Source organism: Gekko japonicus, unplaced genomic scaffold (assembly GCF_001447785.1).
Source record: "Gekko japonicus isolate JY-2015 unplaced genomic scaffold, Gekko_japonicus_V1.1 scaffold514, whole genome shotgun sequence".
Taxonomy (NCBI): domain Eukaryota; kingdom Metazoa; phylum Chordata; class Lepidosauria; order Squamata; family Gekkonidae; genus Gekko; species Gekko japonicus.
The window spans coordinates 209,108-218,464 of record NW_015168665.1 but is presented as its reverse complement, the minus strand read 5'-3'; positions in this window follow the sequence as shown (position 1 = coordinate 218,464).

The window sequence follows — 9,357 nt, the reverse complement described above, 5'->3', positions numbered from 1 at the left end:
AGAACGATGCTGAGTCACCTCATTGAAGACCTTCAGGATGCACCGCATGTCTTCTTTGTTTGCCAGGGGTTTTGATGACGTGTGAACAGCAGGGAGAGCGTCAAGGAAACACGAGGTCAGACCGCATGAGTTCTCAGGGCAGGTGCACAGGCTGTTATAAAATAATGTTTATTCAAAGGTATTAAGAAAGGAAAATGGTTATTGCCAACACATTACTCAAAATCATACAGAACAGAAAATAAGAAAGCTAGTTTCAATTACCTAACATTGTAGAGAGCTGTGTTAGGTGGCACCAACCTTAATTTCATTAAGAAAGCTTCAGATAGCATTGTCTATGGTTCTAGCAATTGCAGGACACAGTCTCGGCCCATAGTCCATGAAAATCTCAGCTAGCTAGCTCCTTCCCAGGCCACAGTTCAAATTATAATTTTTGGCACTTCAAGAGAGGTAATGGTGGCATTCAATCAGAATGGGTCTCCATCAGAATCCTCTCTAGAAGATTGCATCACCTCTTTGAGCCTTCCCCCTCCCATCACAGATCACAGGTTCCCATGAGAAATTAATTAACCGACTTCCATCTTTGGCCTTGAGGATGATAACAAGCTTGTAGGCCAAAAAATCCAATTAGCAACACCTACAGGTCAGTACAAGCCCATCAGCATTCACGTAACCTTTGAGGGAATGGTGGGGAAGGTGCTTTGCTTCACAGAGAGGTATGGGGGAGGGTTATTTGGTTCTGATCGGTAATGTTTTATTTATTTTATTTATTTACAAAAAATTATATTCAGTTTTTCTACCCTCGTAAGAGCCACCGAGGTGGCTAACAGATTAAAACCATACATAATAAAAACACATTTTAAAAACCATTAAAACCAAACAAAAACACATCGTTAAAACAGTTAAAACCCAAAATAAAATATACATACAACACATTAAGAAGTGATTAAAATACAGGGCAATAAAGAGGACTCTCTGAGGGAATGTCAAATGAAACAAAGTCTTTACCCACTAGTGGAAGGCAACAGAAGAGGACAGACAAATCTCCCTACAGAGAGAGTTCCAGAATTCTGGTGCCACAACCAAAAAAGGCCTTCTCCCAGGTTACCACCTGCCTAATTTCAGAATGTGAGGTACCCAAATCAGGACCTTGGAATATGACCATAGTGGTCAGATAAATTCATAAGGGAGTAGGTGGTCCTTCAGGTATGCTGGTCCTTGGACCGCCTTGAATTGTGCCCAGACACAAATTGGAAGCTAGTATAGATGAAGCATCTTCTTCAGTGAGTGCTCCCTTCTCATTTGGTGGCCAAAGTATTTGAGCTTTAGCTTTAGTATCTGACCTTCCAGGGAACAGTCAGGGCTGAGTTCTTTTAGGATTGACTGATTTATAAAGCAGGATCTGAAATGCTTGAGTTTGTATTCATTTCCTGCTTCAAATGAATTTACACATACCTCCTCAAGGGGTTGTAGCATCATAGATTACTGCATTTGTTCATTATTAATTTTTCCATCAATCCAAAAATTTTATATTGGTACTAGAACGGAAAGTGACTACCTTCCTCTTATAATCTCTTTAGACTGCAAAAATAACGTTGGTTTTACTGATATTACCATCTCACAAGAAGATTCAGAGTATATTTGGAAGAGAATAAAATGGTCCCCTACAGTTGATGAGAATGTAACTTCTTTATTAGAGCTTGAAGTTACTGCCAACATAAAGCTTATTTTGTCGATGACAAATTCTCTGGTGGATGCTTTGGACAATTACGGTCAATTAATTGACCTGATTGGTTCTTTAGCCAAATCACCTTCCTTAACAGCATCTAAGCCCAAGCCCCTATCTTGGTTTGATGCAGAATGTTATGCAGTTAAAAGGCAGGTTTGGTCTGCATATAAAGAATTCCGTAGTTCAAACAACTATGATAAATTAAAGAACTACCATGATCAAAATAACCTTTATCATGACCTTATCCTTAATAAACAGAGGTTGTTCTATGATAGAAAATGGTCTGAACTATTCCAAGCATTAAAATCCGATAACAATAAATCTTTTTGGCAAGTTGTATCTTCTTATATGAACAATAGTGTAATTTCCTTCTGTCCCAACAATCCCCTCAACCTTGGATTGATTATTACAGTACAATTTTGATGCCCCTGACAATATCTCTGTTGACATCAATAACACTATCCCAGAATACACCCCCAACTGACCTCCAGTAACTGTGGATGAAGTGATTGAATTGATCTCAGAACTGAAACCAGGTAAGGCTCCAAGTCCCGATGGGATCTCGGCAAAAGTTCTTTCCAAACACCCTCATTGGTGGTTCTTACCACTAGCCAATCTATTCACTTTAATTCATCAATCTGGAAGGATTCCCCAGTCATGGTTGAACTCTATCATCATTCCTATTTTTTTAAAAGGAAATCCTAGTTGCCCAGAAAGTTACAGGCCAATCACTCTTTTATCTATAACAAGGAATAAGGCCCATTGTGGAAATAAATACAACGAGCTTTAGAAAGAGGCTCTGGGCGGGTGCCCTGTCCTTGGGCACTCAGTGTCAATTTGCTGTGGCAACCTCAGCAGGGTATAATGACACAGAGTCCACTATTTTCTCCAGAGGAACTGATCTCTGCTACCTGAAGAACAGTTGTAATTTTGAGTGATCTCCAGCCCTCACCTGGAGATTGGCAACAATAGTTCCCCATGAGGGAATGGCTGTTTTGGAGGGTGGAGTCTATGGCATCTTACCCCTCCTCAAACCCCACCCTCTCCAGGCTCCATCCCTCAAATCTACAGGAATTTCCCACCTGGAGTTGGCAACCCTATCTTCTTCCCAGCCAATCATCAACCTACCTTTATTTTCCCCTCACTCTTTTGCTTCCCTCCCCACCTGCAGCCTCTACCGTGCTCTAAAGCCCTGACTGCTACATCATATTGGCTGTCATACAGGGGCCATCTCAGCAGGATATAAGGACACAGAGTCCACCATTTTCTCCAGGGGAACTGATCTCTGCCATCTGGAAAGCAGTTGTTATTCTGAGTGATCTTCAGCCCTCACTTGGAGACTGGCAACAATAGTTTCCCTCAAGAGGCAGTAAGGGGAAATGTATTTTACCTTAGAACACATTTTACCTCAGAACAGCAACAGCAAACTGTTTAGAATGTTAGAGGCTAAGGCCAATGAGGCCGCATATGAAAAATGACCTCTGTGTTCCGAGGCAAAGGCCAGTCAGGCCACATATGCAAATGACCTCTGTATTCTGACTGGTTATGGGGGGGAGAGGAACAGCAAATTGTTTAGAATGTTGGAGGCAGGACTCAGGCAACGCAGCCAGTGGATAGGGAGACCCTCTGAATGACAGTTCAGGGAGCCAACTGATTTGGGAGTGTGTTGGAATGTTCAGGGGAGTCCATGACCAAAACAGAATTATATATAAGGAGAGATTGGCAAGTTATATGCCAAATTCCTAGAAAGACAGCTAAGAACATGGATACATTCCCAGCAGATCATTAGTCTTGAACAAACTGGTTTCTTGAAAGGTAACTCCACCATAGACCACTGCTTTCTTTTAACTTTTCTGGCCGATAAATGTATGAAATCAGGTACTAAAAAACTGTATGCAGCCTTCATCGATTTAAAAGGCGCATTCAATTCAGTTTCCAGAAAATTACTTTGGAGAAAGCTTGAAACTTTGAACATTGATCCTTGATTATTATTTTTAATCAAAAAGTTCTATTCATCTACAGTCTGTCAAGTTAAATTCTCAGAATCTGGTCATCTAATTGCTAAAATACTAACTTTAAACGGAGTAAAACAAGGCTGCATACTGACCCCACTTCTCTTTAATCTGTTTTTGAATGATCTTCTGCTAAGGCTGAAACATGGCAATGGTCACCCTCCTAAATTGGGATATCAAAAGTTCCCCCTTCTACTCTATGTGGACAACACTACAATCCTCTCTTGCACCAGGGTTGGACTTCTCAGATATTTGCATGCCTTTCATAAATTCTGTACTGATAACTCTTTGGTCATTAATTACTCAAAATCCAAAGTTCTAGTCTTTTCTAAACATTGGAAGCCTATGAAGTAGACAGTAGGGAAAACTGAGATTGCCCAGGTTAAAAACTTCAAATATCTAGGGATTACTTTTCAATATAATCTTAAATGTACAACCCATAGATCCCACAATATTTCTTTAGTTAAATGATCAGTTACATATCTTCAACAATCAATACTTACCAGGTGCCATAAATCAATACTTACCAGGGGAATTAATACTTACCAGGTGCCATAAAGATAATTGGAATCAATACTTACCAGGTGCCATAAAGATAATTGGAATTAAAATTCTCCCTCAATTATTATATGGCATTCCCATTTGGATAACGGGCTTCCACAACAATCTCGAAATACTACAGGCCAGCTTTTTTTTTGCCAACTCCTAGGCATTTCTAACTGCGTTCTGTATTCCTCTCTTTGTTTAGAACTTGACCAACATTTTTTTAGAAACTAAATGCTGGCTACTAACTTTTAAATATTGGCTGAAAATACACTTCAGATCACCACCAAATTCTTTAATTTCACATTTCAAAAATGATGCTTATAGTACAATCTGGTTGGCATATATTAACAAGAAAATCAATCAAATTGGCTTTTCCTTAGAATATTTTTATTCACTGAATGAAATATCTATTGTCCAGATTATCAAACGGAGACCGTTTGACCTTGAACTTCAAATGTTATGTCCTGCACAATTTTGTATATTCTCTCAGGCTCAGTTGAATCTTCCAATTCAGTATGGCCAGATGGCCCATTATTTCCATAACTTAGTTCAGCCTTCACACTGTAGAGCCTTCACATTAGCCCGTTTAAATGTTTTCCCCTCAAAAGTGCTCTTAGGTAGGTTTAATAAAATTCCCATACACGGAAGGTTATGTTCATGCCCTTTAAAATCTGTAGATTCAATATCTATATATCTAATAGCCAAGTTGCCCCCTCCATGTGGATATCTAAATCTGCACATCAGGGGCACTTGGGGGGCAGAGAGATTTCCCTGCACACTTGGAGCAGTCCCCAGATGTGCAGAAAAAGCTGAAAAGTTTAAAAAACTATACTGGTGATACTTAAATCCCCTCAAAAGTAAAAGAGCATTCCCTGTGCATGCACAGAGAATTCACTTACCTCTGGGATCTGTGGCAGAGCCGCGCAGGGATCACTGCCATTGGTGCTGGCGGGGGTCGGTGAAGAAGCCTTGGTGGGCTGGCAGCTAGGAACCGCAGCTGTTGCCGCTATGGGGGGGGGAGAAGCCTGGTAGGCCCTGCAGCTAGGAGCTGCAGCCATTGTTGCTGGTGTCATTGTTGGTGGTGGCAGCAGCAGCAGCGATGGGGGGAGAGAAGCCTGGCGGGCCTGGCAGCTCAGAGCCACACAGGGCTTGCTGCTGTTGCAGTTGTGGGTGGGGGTGGGGAGAAGCCTTGGAAGTTCGGGAGCTGTGGGGAATACCCCCCACAAGTATTGCGGGTCCCGCTTCTTGTCTATATACTAATAGCCAAGGCACCCCCCTGTGTGTGGATATCTAAATCCGCACATTGGGGGCACCTAGGGGGCAAAGAGATTTTCCTGCATATTTGGGGCAATCCCCAGAAGTGCAGAAAAATCTGAAATCTACAGCGGGGATACTTAAATCCCCCCAAAAGTAAAAGAACTGCCTCGTCACCACTGCTGCCGCTGGGGTAGGAGAAGGCTTGGCTGGCCAGCAGCTGTGAGCTCCTCAGCCCTCGCCGCTGCGGGGGGGGGGAAGCTTGGCGGGCCGGCCAGGCATCGCCACTACCACTAGGCGAGGGGGGAGGAGGAGGAAGAAGGCTTGGTGGGCCGAGCTCAGGCCTCGCTGCTGTTGCCATGGGGGGGCAGGGGAGGTTTGGTGGCCTCACCACCATTTTTGTGAGGGAGGAGATTTGGCAGGCCTGATGGCTTGGAGCCGCACGGGCCTCACCGTCAGGACCAGGCAGGGGTGGGGGAGAAGGGGAGAAGGCTCACCCATGGCAGCTTCCTCCTCTGCATGGAGCTCCCCCCCGTGAGTATCGTGGGTCACTGCTTCTTGTATCATATTATTTTCGACTGTCAACTTCACTCAGCCTTACAAAAAGAATTGTTGTCATCTTTATTCCCATTTAATTATAGTTCTAATAAGGAAAAGGCTATTCAGTATCTTCTAAAGGATGTTAATCCTGATATCACAGCTATAGTGGCCAAGTTTCTTGCTGAAGTGGCCAAAGTTAGAGCTATGATCCTAAAGGAATGATTTATTTTGTTTGTTATGCTTTTACATTTTTCTTGCTGTGTTATTGTATATCTATGTATTTTACTGTTATGCCATTAAAGGTATTTGGCTTTGACTGATTTGATCTCCTTGCAGTCCAAGGGACTCTCAAGAGTCTTCTCCAGCACCATAATTTGAAAGCATCTATTCTTCAGTGCTTGGTCTTCCTTATGGTCCAACTCTCACAGCCATACATTAAAACTGGGAATACCATTGCTTTGACCCTACAGACTTTTGTTGGCAGCGTGATGTCTCTACTTTTTATTATGCCGTCTAGGTTTGCCATGGCTTTCCTCCCAAGGAGGAAAGATTGAAGGTAAAAGAAGAAGGGGACGGCAAAGGATGCGATGGTTAGACAGTGTTATTATTGATACAATGAACATGAAATTAAGCAAACTCTAGAGGGTGGCGGAAGACAGGAGGGCCTGGTGTGATGTGTTTCATGGGGTCGCAAAGAGTCAGACTCAATTGTGCGACTGAACAACAAAAATAGATGAGGCAAGACATGATAGGGTCCCTACAATCCACTCCAGTCAATATCCTGGCTGTAACATTCTGCACTGACTGAAGTTTCTGAACACTTTGGGCCGCCCCCCCCCCCCCCACACACACACGGCCTAATACAGTTTGTCCATGGTGTATGGCAACCTAAAAAAAAAAAATCAGTCTGTGCGTATACACAAACTGATTGGATTTTTAAAAAATGAAAACGGGGAACTCTCTTGATTTGGACAACACAAATCTTTTTAAGTACCCAATTGCATAGGTTGGCTGGCAGATTCCAGACCGGTAAGTATGCTAGACTGGTACAGCTAAAGTAACAAAGAGTTTAACACTACTGTAAAGATTCTCGGATTTATTATGGCATCAACTTTTGTGACCTTAAGCCCACTTTGTCAAATGCATGGAGCTTTACCAGGCAGGGTTCTTGAGCAATGTTGTAATTTATGACCATTCTCCACTGACTACTATGCATCTGCTATTCTATTTGGATTCAGTGGATCATTTCCCACCCCCGGGTTAAAAGGTAAGGCCTAATACCTGTTTCATGTCTAGAAGTGTCTCTATTTCAATTACATGATGCAATGCAATAGGAGTTGATGAAACTATGAACAAGGTGCAAAGAGTCAATAATGACGTCTTCACTACCTACACCCTTCCCCAAGATCTTTTATACTAGTAAAATTGGTGATCGCCTAATTAAGTCAATAGGCAGTAGGTTCAGGGAAATAAGGAAGCATATACTTTTTTAAAATTATATCTTGCTGTTCTCCTGATAACAGGACTCAGACTGATCTATCCATTCAATGCACAATCAGCTGTGGGATCCAGTGGCACAAACTTGTAATGATCACCAGGGGTCATTTCGTAGAAAAAGAGCTAGGGGAACTCATTAGCATAACTCATTAGCATATGCCACACCCCCTGACATCACTGGAAGTATGTCATGAGGCCACACCCCCTGAATGCGCTCGCCCGCTTCGGGAGAGGGGATCAAAGTGTAATACAAGCCTCCTCCGAGACTTGATCACACCAATCTCAACTCTCTCTTGGGTCTTGATGCCTGCCAGTCATTCCCCCTGCCTGGGGGAAGCCGCGTTGGACCAAAATACAGTCCAAACTGCTGTAAGGAACACCCGTCCACCCTGAGCACTTACAGGGTGCGTCAAATCGCCATTTTACCCCGACTGGAAGCAGGGGGTGGGGCTTCGTCGTGTGCCCCCCCGCATCTCACCCGGGGGAACTGCGATCCCCCGCGATCCCCCCCGAAATGACCCCTGATGGTCACTAATTTGTGGCTCTGCCCTCACTCTCAACTACCCTTTTTGCATCAACTCCTCCCTTTCCCCCTTACACAGAGATTTGTACTTGGAAGGCTCATAGGGTAGTTCACACCAAGCTTTGATTTCCCCCACAGCCCCCAATACAGTTTCCCACCACTTATCTATCTGACAAAGTGGGCTGTGACCCTCTAAAGCTCGTATTGAAATAAATGTTTGTTAGTCTTTATGGTGCCACTACATTTTTGTTGTTGGTTTTGCCTTTAAAATTAAATCATTTTCATGGAGAATAGATCTGTCAGTAGGCCATATCCATGATAGCTAAACTGAACCTCCATGTTCAGAGGCAGTATAGCCAACAGTCCCAGTAGCTGGGGTCAAACAGGGGATGGTTCTCACCTGTGTGCCTGCTTGTGAGCTTCCTAGGGCCCTCTCGCTCTGCTATTAGAGGTAGAACACAAGAATAGATGGTCATGGAGCCAATTGACTGAGTTATAGGGTGAACTGAGTTCAATGCATACACAGTGACCACTTCAACACACACAATTTAACGGCACACATAAGTCTTCCACTGAAATCTATAAAACCTGCGTAACCTGAGTGGATGGTGCCTAATACTTGAAATTCAATTATACATACGAAGGTGGTTGTCATTTGGGAAATCGTCACCAGGTGGCAGTGCAGGGCAAAGACTGAGACTATTGTGCTTGCATTTCTGAAGAAAGGCACGTTTTTCCAGTTACTGGAGGGAAGTTGCATATGTTAGCAGTTCCTACAGAGGTTAGGCATTAAAGGAAGGATAACAGTCCTTATCATTAATACGATTTGAGTAGCAAGATTATTATACAGTTGGTCTGTTCTGTACGAGTCACTTCATCTAGACAAACTGCATGGAATCCAACTTTTCCCAGAGCAAAAGGGTGTCCTCCATGCTGTAGCCAAATGGAAACAGGATAGGAAAGTTCCCAGCCCTCAGTGACTCAAGCGTTGCTCATTACTCATGAGTAGGTAGGTGTTGTCCCCCCCCCCCCAGTGTTCATAACGGAAATACGGAGCAGACACGTCATTTGACAGTATTTCACATGTTCTGGGCATGCCTGAGCAAAGTCCATAGTGGGTTTGTTTTGAACGCGGACCGCCACTAGGGGTCCGCGGCAAAGACAGGAGCTTGGCTCCCCTGGACAATAGGAACATAGGATCCTAGTTCCCCCCAGCCCCAACCAATAGCCACTTTGGCGGGAAATTCAAACCCTCCAGT